This window comes from Furipterus horrens, unplaced genomic scaffold (assembly GCF_987537825.1).
Source record: "Furipterus horrens unplaced genomic scaffold, mFurHor1.1.pri manual_scaffold_2, whole genome shotgun sequence".
Lineage (NCBI taxonomy): Eukaryota > Metazoa > Chordata > Mammalia > Chiroptera > Furipteridae > Furipterus > Furipterus horrens.
In genome coordinates this window covers 193,933,175-193,947,710 of record NW_028327172.1, presented here as the reverse complement: position 1 = coordinate 193,947,710, position 14,536 = coordinate 193,933,175, and the positions used below count along the sequence as shown (strand labels likewise).

Below are 14,536 nucleotides of genomic sequence, written 5' to 3'. Positions count from 1 at the left end.
TCTGAAAAAGGAAAAGAAAACAATGTTATTAAAATAGCATCAAAAAGAACAAAATACTTGGGAATAAATTCAGCCAAGGAGGTGCAAGTCTTGTACACTGAACAAAACTAAATAAACATTGCTGAAAAAAACTAAAGAAAACCTAAATAAATGGAAAGACATCCCATGTTCATGAGTTAATAATGTTAAGATGGCAATATTCCCCAAATTAATCTACAGTCAGTACAATTCCTGTCAAAAACCTAATTGCCCTTTTTTTTGGCAGAAATTATAAAAGCTGATCCTAGAATTCATATGAAATTGAAGGGAACCAAAAGAGCCAAAACAATCTTGAAAAAGAACAGTCAGATTTTCTGATTTCAAAATCTGTTACAAAGCTACAGTAATCAGAAACAATGTGGTCCTGATGTAAGCATAAACATATAGGCCAATAGCATAAAACAGAAAATCCAGAAATACTCCATAGTAAATTGATTTTTGACAAGGATGCCAGACCATTCAATGGAAAATATATCACTAGGATTCGTCGGCAGCCGTCCATCTCGAGAGACGATAGTGTAGCTTCTTAAGAGCTGAAGCTACAGAGCCTGGGCAGGGTGATATGGAGGGTCTGCTGTTGCCCATGCAGCAGACCCCCCCCTCTCTTCGCAGCTGAAGGGTCCAAGGGAAAGACGGAGTCAATACAGCTTGGCTTCAGGTGCGCCGCAGGAGTTGCCGGTGTTGACTACAACGTCAAACCGCCTTAGGGACTCCGGCTCCTGATTTTCTGTCGGGGTTTACTCCCTTAGCCTTTCCCCTGAAGAGGTATGCCGCAAGGCAGCGGAGGTTTTTTGGAGTCAGAGTTTTCCTTCTCTGATGTGCCCTGACTGGAAGATCGAACCAGCGACACTTAGCTCGCAGGCCGACGCTCAATCCACTGAGCCAAACCAGCCAGGGTTTCACTAGGATTAAAACTCAGCATTTATAGCCATCTCAAAGATAATTTTTTAATGTAATTTGCAAATAAGTGAATTTTAAGATCTGACAGAAGGGCTCTTTAGATCTTAATTCTAATCTAAAAAGAGAGTGATAAATAATGAAAAACAGAAGGGGAAAGTTTAATTGGGAGCTCTTCCCCAATGCCTGGTACACAGTAAGCATTCCATAAATGTTGAAAATCAAGATAGATATTTTTAAATAATCTATAATGTTTGGAATTGTTGGTAAAAACTCTTACTCAGGAACAAATATTCAGTAAAATGATATATAATTGTACTGTGACTAGATTATTAATTCACATGGGATATTTTCATTCTATTTGAGTTTTTAATTAGAGTAAAAGAAATCAAATACCATGAAAAATTAAAGCCTACTTTGGCATTTCAGCCTTCTGGATCTCAAATACCTTTATCTATCTAAGAATGCTCGAAATCACCCATCAGAAACCCTTACTGGGCCCAAGCAACTCTGACACCTTGTGAGTCTCTTAAAGATATGAAGTATTGATTGATGCGTCATGATTAGCCATGACTGCCACCCTATCTTCACCAGCCCTGGGTAGTTATTTCTTTTGGGCTGATGAGGTACATCTAGAAGTGAAGCCAGGGAAGCTTAGGAACCATATCCAGTGCCCTTGGTCTTTGCCCAGGCTGAAGCTGGTTTCATTTGATGACATTTCTTTGTGGATAATAGACAATTATATTTAATTGAGGTATATTAAAACATTTTATATTAGAGAATAAATATTAATTATATAATATTTGTGCCTTAAAATTCTGTAAGTTGCGAAGGCATACAATGGCTCAATGACAGTTTGGTTATGCTGTAAGTGATGGCATGCTCAGGGTATTAAAAGTTATCATGATGACCCTATGTTTCAAAACTAGTCAGGTTGTTTATCTTTTTGAGTGAAGCCTACTCATAAAGAGTCTATTGTTATTTTTTAAGGTAGTAAAAACATTCTACTTGAAAATAAGGAGAACCAATATTTTGTATATTCACCCAATTAAATTTATTGGGTGACATTGGTTAATAAAATTATGTAGGTTTCAAGTGTACATCATCTGTTATACTGCATTGTGTGCCCACCACCTAAAGTCAAATCTTCTGTCACCACGTATTTGACCTGTTTTACCCTTCATTGACCCCACGCCCTCTTCACTTCAGTAATCACCCTCCTGTTGTCTGTGTCTATGAATTTTTGTTTGCTTGTCCCTCTTGCTTGTTCATTTGTTGCTTTCAGATTTATTTCTTTAAAGTTACACATCCTAAAAAAAACATATATGCATGACCCCTAGAAACTGACAACGGTGTGGGGATTGACTGTGGGAGTGGGGGGAGGGCAACTTGGGTGGAGGGGGACAAAAAGGGAAAAACTGGGACAAGTGTAATAAAATAAACAATAAAAAAATTAAATTAAAAATAAAATTATGCATCTGCATAAGACTACATGATCAACTGAGCAGTTCAAAAGAAACAAATGGAGTGAATTTTGTGGAAAGAAAGCGGACCTCACTTAGTGGTAGCAGGAGCAAGGATGTTGGAGAGAAACTGTCATTCAAAGAGCTGCCTCTGTGCCAGTGACAAGAATAGCTGTGCTGTGTGGGAGCTTCAGAGAAAGAAAATGCTAGGTAGTAAGTCTGGCAAAAGCTGACCTACTTATTTGTATGATTCTGTATCAGAAACTCAGTAGCAGAACCACAGAGGAGGACTGGGGGAGTGAATTAATCCAACTGAGATTTCATTTACTCAGAAACTTTCTGATCAATAGGACATCGAGCAACACAGGAAGACTAAAATCTTATACCATAATAGATCATAAAGATGGGCAATATTAGTTCCTTAAGGGCACATACTGGGGTATATTTTTGTATCCCCTGAAGCACTTAACATTTTATTCACTTTTATCTTGACAGTAATAGGCTCTCGCTAATTGTTGGTTGAATATAAATAGGAACTAAACTTGGTCTTTGAGGTAAGTCACCACTGAGTTATTGGAATGCAGGTTTACAGTATTACAGATTCTGAAACACAGAGCGAAAAGAATTCATGAAGTTTCCTTTTTCACATATGGGGTGTGTATGTGGAGGGGGCGGGTAATGAATTTAGGAGAGGGCTGGTAAGCACGAGCATGGAAGTGGGAAAGTCAGAGATGTTCGGGAAGTGAGGAGGCCGACAGCAGCACCACATGCGCGCAGAGGAAGCTCATGCACTGTTGTATTCAAATTGAGGATGACAGTTATGTCTCCTCTCTGTACATGACTTGAAAATAACTGGGGAAGCCCAGATGATCATAACCATCAGGGAAGCAGTTTGCAGGCCGTCTCCATATAGAGCATCTACTTGCTCTTCCCTTCTGACCTTATGTAAGTAGCCATATGGACCACTTACCGCTAAAACATAGTAACAGAACGGACTGTTTGCTCTCCTCCCAGCAACGTTACAACTGATTTTCAAATGCCATGAACATTCTACCCAATATTTGGATGGTAGGGATACTTTATAATAATTTATCTATGTTACATAAATCTTTCACACTAAGAAATTGTCATTGCTTACTGGACTTAGTGTGGCGATCACATTGTGAGGTATATAAAAGTCAAACCACTATATTGTGCAATTGAAACTAGCATATCATTTTTTTACTTTTTTTTTTTTAAGAATTAGTCATTGCAAAGATTGTACAAGATGGTTGCTCAGGTCCCTTTCAGGCTCCAGTATTCAGTAAAGCAGGTTGCATATTTGACTCTATAATGCTCATACCCATTCGACATGACATTTCGGGATATTTACCCCAGCTGGAACCCAGAGTGCCACAAGAGTTACCAGCACATTGCTTGTACTACCTAGTCCGGTGAGTCTATATCACGGTATCACACTAGGATTACGTAAAGAACATTAAAAATACCTAAATGCCTGGACTCTACCCCAGATGTGATATTTCAGGATGTCAGTCCAGTCAAAACCCGGGTGACCCTAATGTGCAGTCACAGCTGAGAACTATTACCTAGGCAAACCTCACACAATGGTGGCTTACCCTCCTCTCAAACAGTCACCGATTTACCAGTTTCTTCAAATCAAGGCCCTCTTGTTTTGCTATAGTCTGAGTGTGCCCCGCAAAGGTCATCTGCTGCAATCCGATCCCCGAAGTTATGGTATCAGTAGTTGGGGCCTTTGGGAAGTGCTGAAGTCATGTAGACCCCTCATGAATGGCATTAGTGTCCTTTGGAAGAGGCTCTAGAGAGATCCCTGGTGCCTCCCACCACGTGAGGACGCACGGAGAAGTCTGCAACTGCAAGGGGGCTCTCGCTGGATCCTGCTGGCGCCCTGCTCGCAGACGTGCAGCCCCACAACTGGGAGCAAGGAATCGCTGCTGCCTATAAGCCGCCCAGTCTGTGGTATCTTGTTATTGGACCTGGACAGACTAAGGCAGTGTTACACCAAGAGCAAGCTTTTCAGGCAAACTTTTCAGGCACCCTCAAGCGCTTTTCGGAGAGCCATTTATACACATCGCCAGTCACTCTTATGTGCTCAAGTTTCCTGAGGGCCCCTATGAGATAATACTTTCCTGGCTTTACTTAGTATGTGCAAGATAGTTAACTTATTTTAAAACAACATACTGTTAAGAGGTTTTCACTAGTTTAGATGAGCTTTTCCCAAATTATGCAAAATTAGTGAGGCTGTCTAGTCTTTGTGTAGAAGAAATGGAGTATTTCTAACAAAAGTTATTTAAGAAGATTTTTGTGGTGGTCTAAAATGGAAAGTAGCTTTTAAAAACATGGATAAGAAGATAAATAATAAATGAGATAGATTGTGACTGTTAGAATACAGAGGAAAAAGTGTGGTAACTAAAATAAGAAAAATGAGGGTCCCTTCAATGATCAGTGCACCCTAAATAATATATTAAGATTTATGCCACACATTAAATTGATTATAGACAAAAGCATCTTCAGAAATTGGTTCAGTTTAGTCTAGCAAACATGTGTTTAGTACCTACAAGATACAGGTTGAAGAATGCAATAATTTTATTAATTGACATAACTTCGTAATAGTTTTCTCCAACCACCTTATTAATCGCTGCTTCATGTGGCAACAATTTTATAAATTTTCTGTAGAGAGAATAGAAAGGTAGAAAGTGAATTCATTCTTCTCTACCATGGTTAATGATATATATCTTTTTATTACTGATGGTTTAGAAAAGCCCCTTTCAGCTTCACAACCCGTTATTGGTAATGTCATGTAAATTCTTAGGATTGGGAAAAACATCACGTTTGTCTCACGTGTATGCTGTATCTCCTCTATTTCCCCATATTTCTGTGCTTTCCCTGCTTCTAGGACGTATTTCTATCCTGATACAATTCCTGGAGCACCTTTACAGCATGACCTAAGCCAAGACTGCTTGCAATAACTTAATTATGGCAGTGGTGGTGCGGGGGAGGCTGAAAATTGACCACTGATTTTGGCAATTAGCAGTTTCTATGAGGCAGAAGCAGTTGTGTCTTGGTAAATGTTTAACAATGGACTCCCTGTGCAATAAAAAAATCTCTGACTAGTAGCATTTGCCAATTTCAATGGCAACAATATCAAGCTGCTGACAGGACGTTACTAAATACTAACTTGCGAAGAGATGCACAGCTTTCACGAGCCAGTGTTGTTGGGCCCCAGCACACCGTTGAGAAGTGGGAATAAGAGCTAGAATGCACAACCTTGAGTAAAAAAAAATAAAGAAGTGAATGGAGTACTTTCTCCCAGAGAAAAATGAGGTATCTAAGAGAGGTCCATTGGGACTGTAGTTTTATTCATTCACATCCCCCCAGAATAATTTTGTCATTTCTTTTTAAAGCATCTGAAAATGCAGATTTGTGATTGCAAGAAGCTGGCGATCACAAATCTGCATTCTATCTAGTCTGGATTTACCTAGTCTAGATTATTTCATATAAATAGAATCATACGATTTGTGACTCTGTGCCAAGTTTCTTTCACTTAGCATATTTTCATGATTCATCCATGTTGTAGCATATAATGTATCAACACTTCATTCCTTTCTATGGCTGAATAATACTCTGTTGTATGCGTATATCACAATTGGTTTGTCCATTCATGGACATTTGGGTTGTTTCCACCTTTTGGCTACTGTGAATGGAGGTGTTATAAACATACATGTACAAGTATTTGAGAACTTGTTTCAGTTCTTCGGGATATATATGTAGGAGTGGAATTGCTGGGTCATTTGGTAATTCTATGTTTAGCTTTTTGAGGAACTGCCAAACTGGTTTTCAAGGCAACAGTCATTTCACATTGCTGTGCATAGGCTTTCTTTTTAAGAGAAGAAGCTATTTGCCTTCAAAAACAAAACAGGTTTGCCATTCATTTCCTTGGGTTTGGCATACTCTATAATAAATCACTGGTTTTCAACTCTGGCTGTGTACCACAGAGTTTAAAAGAAAAGAAAGAAAGGGAGGGAGGGATGGAGAAGGAAGAAATGAAAAGAGGGAGAGAGGGAGGTGCCAGGCTCCATCTTTAGAAATTGTTTCAATAAATCTGGGTTGAACCACCCGGGGTGACCCCAAGTAATTCTAGTAGCAGCCAGGATTGAGAGCTACTATTCTATATGAACTCAAGTAATGCAAAAATGTTCCTCTTGAGAATAGAAATTATTAAATTGTAATGAATCCAGAACTAATTTTAATTTCTTAATTTCCTTGGCTGTTTGATTCATAGCCATGTATCTGCACCTGGAATTATGCTTAGCACAGAAGTGGACAAAAATAATTGGCTTAATGTCCAATATCAAATTTTATTTTAAGCTTAAAATTAATGATTTTTAAGAGTAATTAATAATCTTTAAATGACATTAATATATTTAGCTACTGATGTGAGTTAGGAAACCAAACGGAAATATCTCCAATTTAGTATCTCCTAATCCAATGTTATTTCTGAATACACTGTCTTTCCCCAGTTATTAATTGTTGTGCTCATTAGACTTTCTTTCTATATAATATTAGTAGGGAATTATTTCCCCAAATTGCCATCATTTTAAAAACTGGAAGTCTGATAAATTGGAAGTAAAAATATAAGATGATCAAATACTAACATTTACTGGAAATTAGTGTGCAATGAGAAGCTCTCTATTTTTAAAATCTGAATTCTACCTAGATTTCCTAGTTTATTTATCTAGTTTTAGTATTAAAGGTCATTATTTTTCATCCCCAATCCCATGATATCCATCTTTCTCTTCACGTTGGAAAGTCTCCTTTCTCTCTGGAAATTCATTTTTCCGATATTACAGCAAGTTATGTTATTTGGGTTTTTTTTTTCCAGTATCCTTTTGACAAGCTTCATGCAATTCTTACCAGTTTTTATAGCAGATTTTGACAAAAATGCTTTTTCCTAATGCCCTATTTTTCTAAGTAAATTATAGGTTTCTGAAGATTGCCATATAACAGGTATTTATTCCTAAATAAGCAATCAAGTTGAAGGTGTATAGCTTAAAAACAAAACAAAACAAAACTCTGTGCACTCTAGAATTACCCCTTTCACAGGTTGTATAATGACTTGACTAACTCTTCAATGAATTTCTCCCAGACAAGTGGACACAAGAGCCTTTCCCAGATGGACAGGCTTAATCATGTTGCTGGATTTCCCTCCTTTCCCAAATATTATATTACAAAAGATCATTTCCAAAAGTGCAAATACTTCTAGAAGAATACCACAAATTAAAACAGTTCCACCCCTGGCTGCTGTGGCTCAGTGGATTGAGCGTCGGCCAGCGAGCCAAGTGTCGCTGGTTCAATTCCCAGTCAGGGCACATGACTAGGTTGCACGCCAGGTCCCCAGTTGGGGGCACAAGTGAGAGGCAACCACACAGTGATGTTTCTCTCCCTCTCTTTCTCCTTTCCCCTCTCTCTACAAATAAATAAATAAACAAACAAATTAATTAATTAATTTAAAAAAAGTTTAAAGAAAAAAAACAGTTCCATTAATTTTCAAGCTCCACTATGGATAAGAAAACTGAAGCTGATAATTATCACTACAATGGCAATTATATTAAAATGTATCAGATTAACATGTGTATACCTTACACCATGTTATATGTCAAATATATTTCAATTTAAAAAAGAAAAGTGAAGCTGACAAAGTTAAGTACATTATCTAAATTACTAAATGGTTATCACAAATTAAAACAGTTCCACCCCTGGCTGGTTTGGCTCAGTGGATTGAGCGTTGGCCTGCGAGCTAAGTGTCGCTGGTTCGATCTTCCAGTCAGGGCACATCAGAGAAGGAAAACTCTGACTCCAAAAAACCTCCGCTGCCTTGCGGCATACCTCTTCAGGGGAAAGGCTAAGGGAGTAAACCCCGACAGAAAATCCGGAGCCGGAGTCCCTAAGGCGGTTTGACGTTGTAGTCAACACCGGCAACTCCTGCGGCGCACCTGAAACCAAGCTGTATTGACTCCGTCTTTCCCTTGGACCCTTCAGCTGCAAAGAGAGGGGGGGTCTGCTGCATGGGCAACAGCAGACCCTCCATATCACCCTGCCCAGGCTCTGTAGCTTCAGCTTCACCCGAGAGGACACTCCAGCGTCATCGCAAGATGTCGATTCAACACGGGAGGAGACAGATACCATGTCACTCCCGAGTCGGACTGCACAGCCATTCTCGGCGGTGCAGATAGACTCTTAAGAAGCTACACCACCATCGTCTCTCGAGATGGACGGCTGCCGCCGCCGCCGCCGACGTATCACTGGGTTCAAATTACCTTGTCTACTTCTTCCACTCTACTTCACTACTTCTAAATTCCTTTCTTCTCTTTTATCCACCAGCTGAAATCCTACCTATTGTCAGTCTAATGAGAAAAACAAAAATAATTTTTTTAAAAAACAAGGCATTAATTAGGACCCCTGATTTATATAAAATAATACCAAATGCTTCTCAAAGCTTAAAAATAAATTGAATAGTGACTTTCAATAGGCATATCTAGGAAATTTGTTGTAAACAATATCAATAATAGACTGCTTTTAGTATAACACATATGGAAAAAAGCAAAGGGGATTTATGAAACAATTAACTAGAGATCAGTGGCCTCCAAGTGTAATCTGCAGGTGGGCATGATCAGCATTGCCTGGGAACCTGTTAGAAATGCAAATCTCCAGATCCACCCCAGAACTACTAAATCAGAGACTCTGAAGATGTGGCTGGCAGTCTGTGTTTCACCAGGCCTCCCAGGCAATTCTAACACACACTGACCATATCGGATACGTACTGAAGTTAGAGAACCAATGGCCTAAATGATTCAGCCCAAAACCAGCAGAAGGGAGTTGAAGAAGAGTGGATGTACTTGACATGGGAAAAACTAAAAACCCATTTTGTTAGGATTGTTGCTTTTCTATTGCTCAGGACTGAGCAGCCTAATAAATGTGTTATATTTATTATTTGACCTAAAGAAATGTGTTAAACACACACACACACACACACACACACACACACACACACCATAGTTATAAATACATAGTGCAATTGGCATACTTAACGGCAAAAACTGGAAATATTTTAAAAATTTATGTTGATAATGGGATTTTGTTCTCTTTTTTAAAAGTAATTTCCCTTGAATCAAATTAGGTAGGTATCATCACTCTCATTTTAGATGTGAGCGCACAGATTCAGCAGAGGGAATTGGCCCAAGGTCAAAGAACTAGTAAATGCCATGAACTGGGTTTAAACAGGGAGTTTATGACAAAGTTCAATTCACTGTTATACTATGCAGTCTTTAAGGGAGTAATATTTTACAATAGAAAAACATTTCAATATATAAACACATATTATGAGGCAATGTCCCAAAATAAAATCATTTGAAAAATCCAAATGTGGTACTTAATACTCATATTTAAATGTTAAATGTGCCATAGACATTACCTGCCAGCTTTGTTTAGTTACTAGGTTATTGAGAAAAATTGTTCTCAAGCCTGAAAAATTTCTCAGCCTATTTCTTGAAAACACATTAAATTGACCATATTATGTAATTTTCATCAACTTGAAGTAAAAGTGAATGTTAAAAATAGAAAAATGGCAGCACAATTTTATAACACAATAAAAAAGATAACAATGGGTACAGCATATCAGTGGGTTCTAGGATTCCTAAAAGGATCTCCACTCTCACTAAGAAAAGGAACTAAATACCATCCAGACTGGAAGGAATAAGTAATACTATCTCTATTTGCAGATGTAGGAAAAATAAAATATATAAAATTCCAAGGAATCCATTAAAAACTATTATTACAAATCAACAAGTTGAGCAAAATTTGCAGGACACAAGATAAATATAAAAAAATCAATTCCCTTTCTCTACACTAGAAATAAACAAACCAAAAGTGAAACTTTTAAAAATTCCATGTATAATAACAGCATCAAAAGTAAAACAGAGTGCATTAGAATTGAACAAAATAAGAGATTTGTATACTGAAAATTACAAAATTTGTTTAAAGAAATTATAAAAGAAAGTAAATGTAAAGATACAGCACATTCATGAGTCAGGAAACATTCCCCCTCCTCCAAGCTTAGAGGGAAGGCATTTAATATGTTTTTTTTGTTGCTGTTTTTGTAGCTGATCTTCCTCAGTTTCCTTCTTTCCATTCCCAGTCCGTTACCACGAATGCGTGTTGAATTAAAGGTATGTGCTTTTTTTCTGTGTCTGTTAATATGAACATGCTTTTTTTTTAATCCGTTATTCTATGCCACTCAAAGTGGTTAAGAGGTCATTCTTCCTGCCCACTATAGCTGGCTCATTTAGTTGGCTTCTTAAAGCCTGAGAATAAACTGTCACAGCTCATCCTTTCTAGCCCAGAAACCTGGAAGGGGGAAATAGAGAGATGACACCTGGTCGGTCTCATCCAAGCCCACTTTGCGTGGAGTGTGTCAAATATTTCCCCCAAGGGCCAATTCCCGCCTCTTCCTATACAGCATTCAGCGCCTTTCTCCGTGCTCCGAGCCACCAGGGGACTCCTATTACTCGGAGGCCGAAATTCACGCAGTGCTCCCAGAGCCCGCTTCCCCCAGGCCAGTCTTCAGATCTTATCCAATCAGTGCCCAACCAAGAAGCCGAGACCGAGCAAGGCCTCGCGACACAGAAAACTCTGGACCAGGTTTCCTTGGCATCACGTGATCCCAAGGCACGTCTCCCTCTCTCCTCCCCGGAGCACCGCCCTTAAGCTGGTACTCGCTGATTGGTCACGGCTCGCGCGGTCTCCTGGGTGACGGGAACGCGGTAGCCTTCTTGGAGGAGACTAAGTACGCCTGCGCATTTGCTGGATCGCCCAACCGCTCTATCCTGGAGATGAAGGTAAGTAACTTACAAGCCCCGGGAGGATCGGACCACTAGCCTTTCTCTCAGTCCGCAAAGCGTCACTTTGAGGATAGGGGTGTGTGATCCTTCTCCCCGATTCCCGAGTGCGTGGTGGACTGGGGTGAGGGGCGACCAGGGAGGTAGAAAATGGGGCGCAATTGAAGGAGCAAGGGGGAAGGAAAGAAAATAAAGTGGAGTTGAAGTGGTGCGGTGAGAGGGAACCCCCTCACGGCCGGAAATGAGCAGCCTGGGGCTGAAGAGACCCCGAACTTCACTCCGCGGAAGGAAGGAGTCGTGTGACTGCGTTTGCAGGGTCGAGATAAAATTGACTCGTTCGGGTGTCACGAGCTGCCTCATTTCTTGCAGCGAAGCCCCTGGCAAGCCGCGCAACTGACTAGCTCCTTAAACAGAGTGAAAAGCCTGTGATTGGTACTATTTACAGATCACCTGGTGGCAAGTGTAGTGTTCACGGAGAAATCTGCACAGATTTAGATGCTGAAGAGCGTCATTCTCTGCACGCATGGTTTCCAGGCGTGGGCTTTTGGTGAAACCCCCTCTTGGGTCACTGGCTACAGCTCCTTCACCTTTCCTCTTTCCCACAGCAATAGCCCCGTGCTCTGATCCGACAAAGAAATGGAAAGCTTAATTTAAAAATTATTTTATACGTCCTAATGCGTTCTCGTTGCTTTTAGTGTGGAAATTGGAATTGACAGACCAGTAACCACAACTCATATTTAAAGCTTTTCACAATTTGTGAAGTATCTGAAGGGAGATATTATTATTCCTGTTTTAAAATTGAGAAATCTGTGCTTGAGTCAATTTAAGCGACTTACTCTAAGCCCTACAGGTAATGTAAGAAGCAAAATTTAAATCTTGGTTTTCTGATTGTGAAGTTAGCACCATTTCCACTGCACTCTATGTGGAGCATCTATATAGCTCCTTTGAAGAAAAATAATATGTAAGATCCCATGGAAGTCTACCATGAAGCTAATGAAATTCAAGTTTAAGGATCCCTCATTTGCATGAAGGAATTCCAGGGCAATGTAGTCACAAAGTTGTAAAAGTAAGATGCTTTTATACTCTTTTTTTCTTCACTGGTGTCCTCCTGCTGCACAGAATTGGATGCTCCTGTGACTAGTGCACTTCTGTTTTCAATAGTGGTGGATTTCATCTCTTTTAACATATGGAATACCTATTGATTAGTGGTTAATTTTGAGCATTGGAAGAATTGCCACTGAGACATTTAAGCCACCTGTAGTAGTATGTAAATTTCATATGCCTAGATACGAGCATCATTGTTTAATCTGTAATTTAACCTAATATTTAAATTTTTTTCATTTCTCTTCTGTGTTCCTAGGTGTTCTAGATCAGCACTGTTTGATATAAATATGTGAGCCAATATAATTTTTTAAATTTAATAGCCACATTAAAATACTTTTTAAAAATCAGATAAAATTAATTTTAATAATATATCCAATAAATCAAAAATATTATCGTTTCAACATGTAATCAATACAAAAGTTATCAACGAGATGGTTTGCATTCTCTTTTTCATAGTCTTTGAAATCCAATATGTATTTTTTATTTACAGCATATTTAAATTTGTTCTACCCACATTTCAAGTCCACATGTTTGTGGCTTCCATAACCACAGTTCGGGATTGTCTTAAGTGGAAAGAATGATTTTTTGACCGATACTTTGTCCAAGAGCCAAACTAAACACACTTATTGATGAAGTAAATATAACTGATGGGTAAAGGAAGAAAATAATTTTGAATGAAGTATATCCATTTTGTATTTCTATCATAGTTCAGATTTCTTGAATAGCAGTTTTGTTAAATTTAATCCCAAAGAATTCATGCTAATAATTAGACAAATTCAGGTTTAAATTATTTTAATCTTAAACATCTGTAAAATGTGAAACTTATACATTTTTATAAAATTAATATTTAAAAATTTTCATAAGCAAAAATGTTTTATAATAAACTCTCCCCGATATATTGAGTTCCATACTTTATCAATTGGGTTGTGATTTTTTTCTTTTGTTGATTGATTAATCATGTTGTTTGTCATAGTGTTGACTTCTTTTGGATAAGCCCTAAAATGAGCCTTCACCATCCTGAATTCTACTATTTACATGATCATATTTTGGCATCTTTTCTGACTAACCCTTAATTATATGTTTGAAATATAAATATATGTTTGTTTTTTTTAGCGTGTCTTCTCACTGCTAGAAAAGAGTTGGCTCGGCACACCAATTCAGTTTACCTGGCAAAAAACGTCAGGAAACTACCTTGCAGTAACAGGGTAAGACACCAGTGAATGTTTTTCCTAAGTCGTCCTGACTCCAGATTGTTGTATGCTCATGTAACCACACCATCTATTCAGTAGCAGTTGTTGTGAGATGGTTGTATGGTGGGAAAAGTGATATCTTCATCTCTGTAAACATCAGAGTTCATGGAACCTTTTCCCTGGAAATAACTTTTTAGATACAAATTATGAAACTATGATGAGTGGACATTGAAAGCATTTGTATGGCAGCTAAATTTTTTATATATATAGGGAGATAAAGAAAAAGAAACCATCAAATCGTATTTTTGTGTTCTAATTGCTTTTTAGAGCTGATCATATTGTGAAAATCTTTGATCGCCATGGTCAAAAAAGAAGTGAAATTAACTTATCTGGGTAAGTACAGAGGTAGATCAAAAACTTTTTCAAGCTTTGTTGCCTAAAAGAGAAAAAAAAAGTATTGTCTTAAAACCATAATAAAATAGAATTTTATAACATGTATAACCTGCATCTCCTCTTTTGGTTTTTCCATTTGCAAACAGGTTTCTTTTTTATACCATAAGTACTTAATGAAATATGTAAATAAATAGCATACAAGTTTGAGTTTAGAAACACCCATACATTCACAGGGAAACTTAAAGGCAGGATTACAAATGAGTTCATATGGAAGAATTTTTATTTAATTATAAGCATGCCTTAGATGTGTATGGGCAGACAAGATAAGCCTGTATCACTGTAGTATCTCCTGTCTAATAAATTTTTGAAAAATAGTTACTTTCACATACTTCTTAAAGGACAACAAATTTATTTTATCTATATTCAGGAAATCAGTCTAGATTACACTAAGTATAACTTAATCATTTTAATGATTTGGTGTAATCATTACTGGCATTAGTTATTTTTACTGATAGTCGCAGTGGTTATTAAGATGTAT

The 14,536-nt window shown here is 38.1% G+C and overlaps 1 pseudogene; it reads left to right on the top strand.

Moving 5' to 3' along the window:
* The first annotated feature begins 11,253 nt into the window (after window positions 1-11,253).
* LOC150020225 (WD repeat-containing protein 19-like) overlaps window positions 11,254-14,536 on the top strand; it is a 63,078-nt pseudogene continuing 59,795 nt past the window's right edge.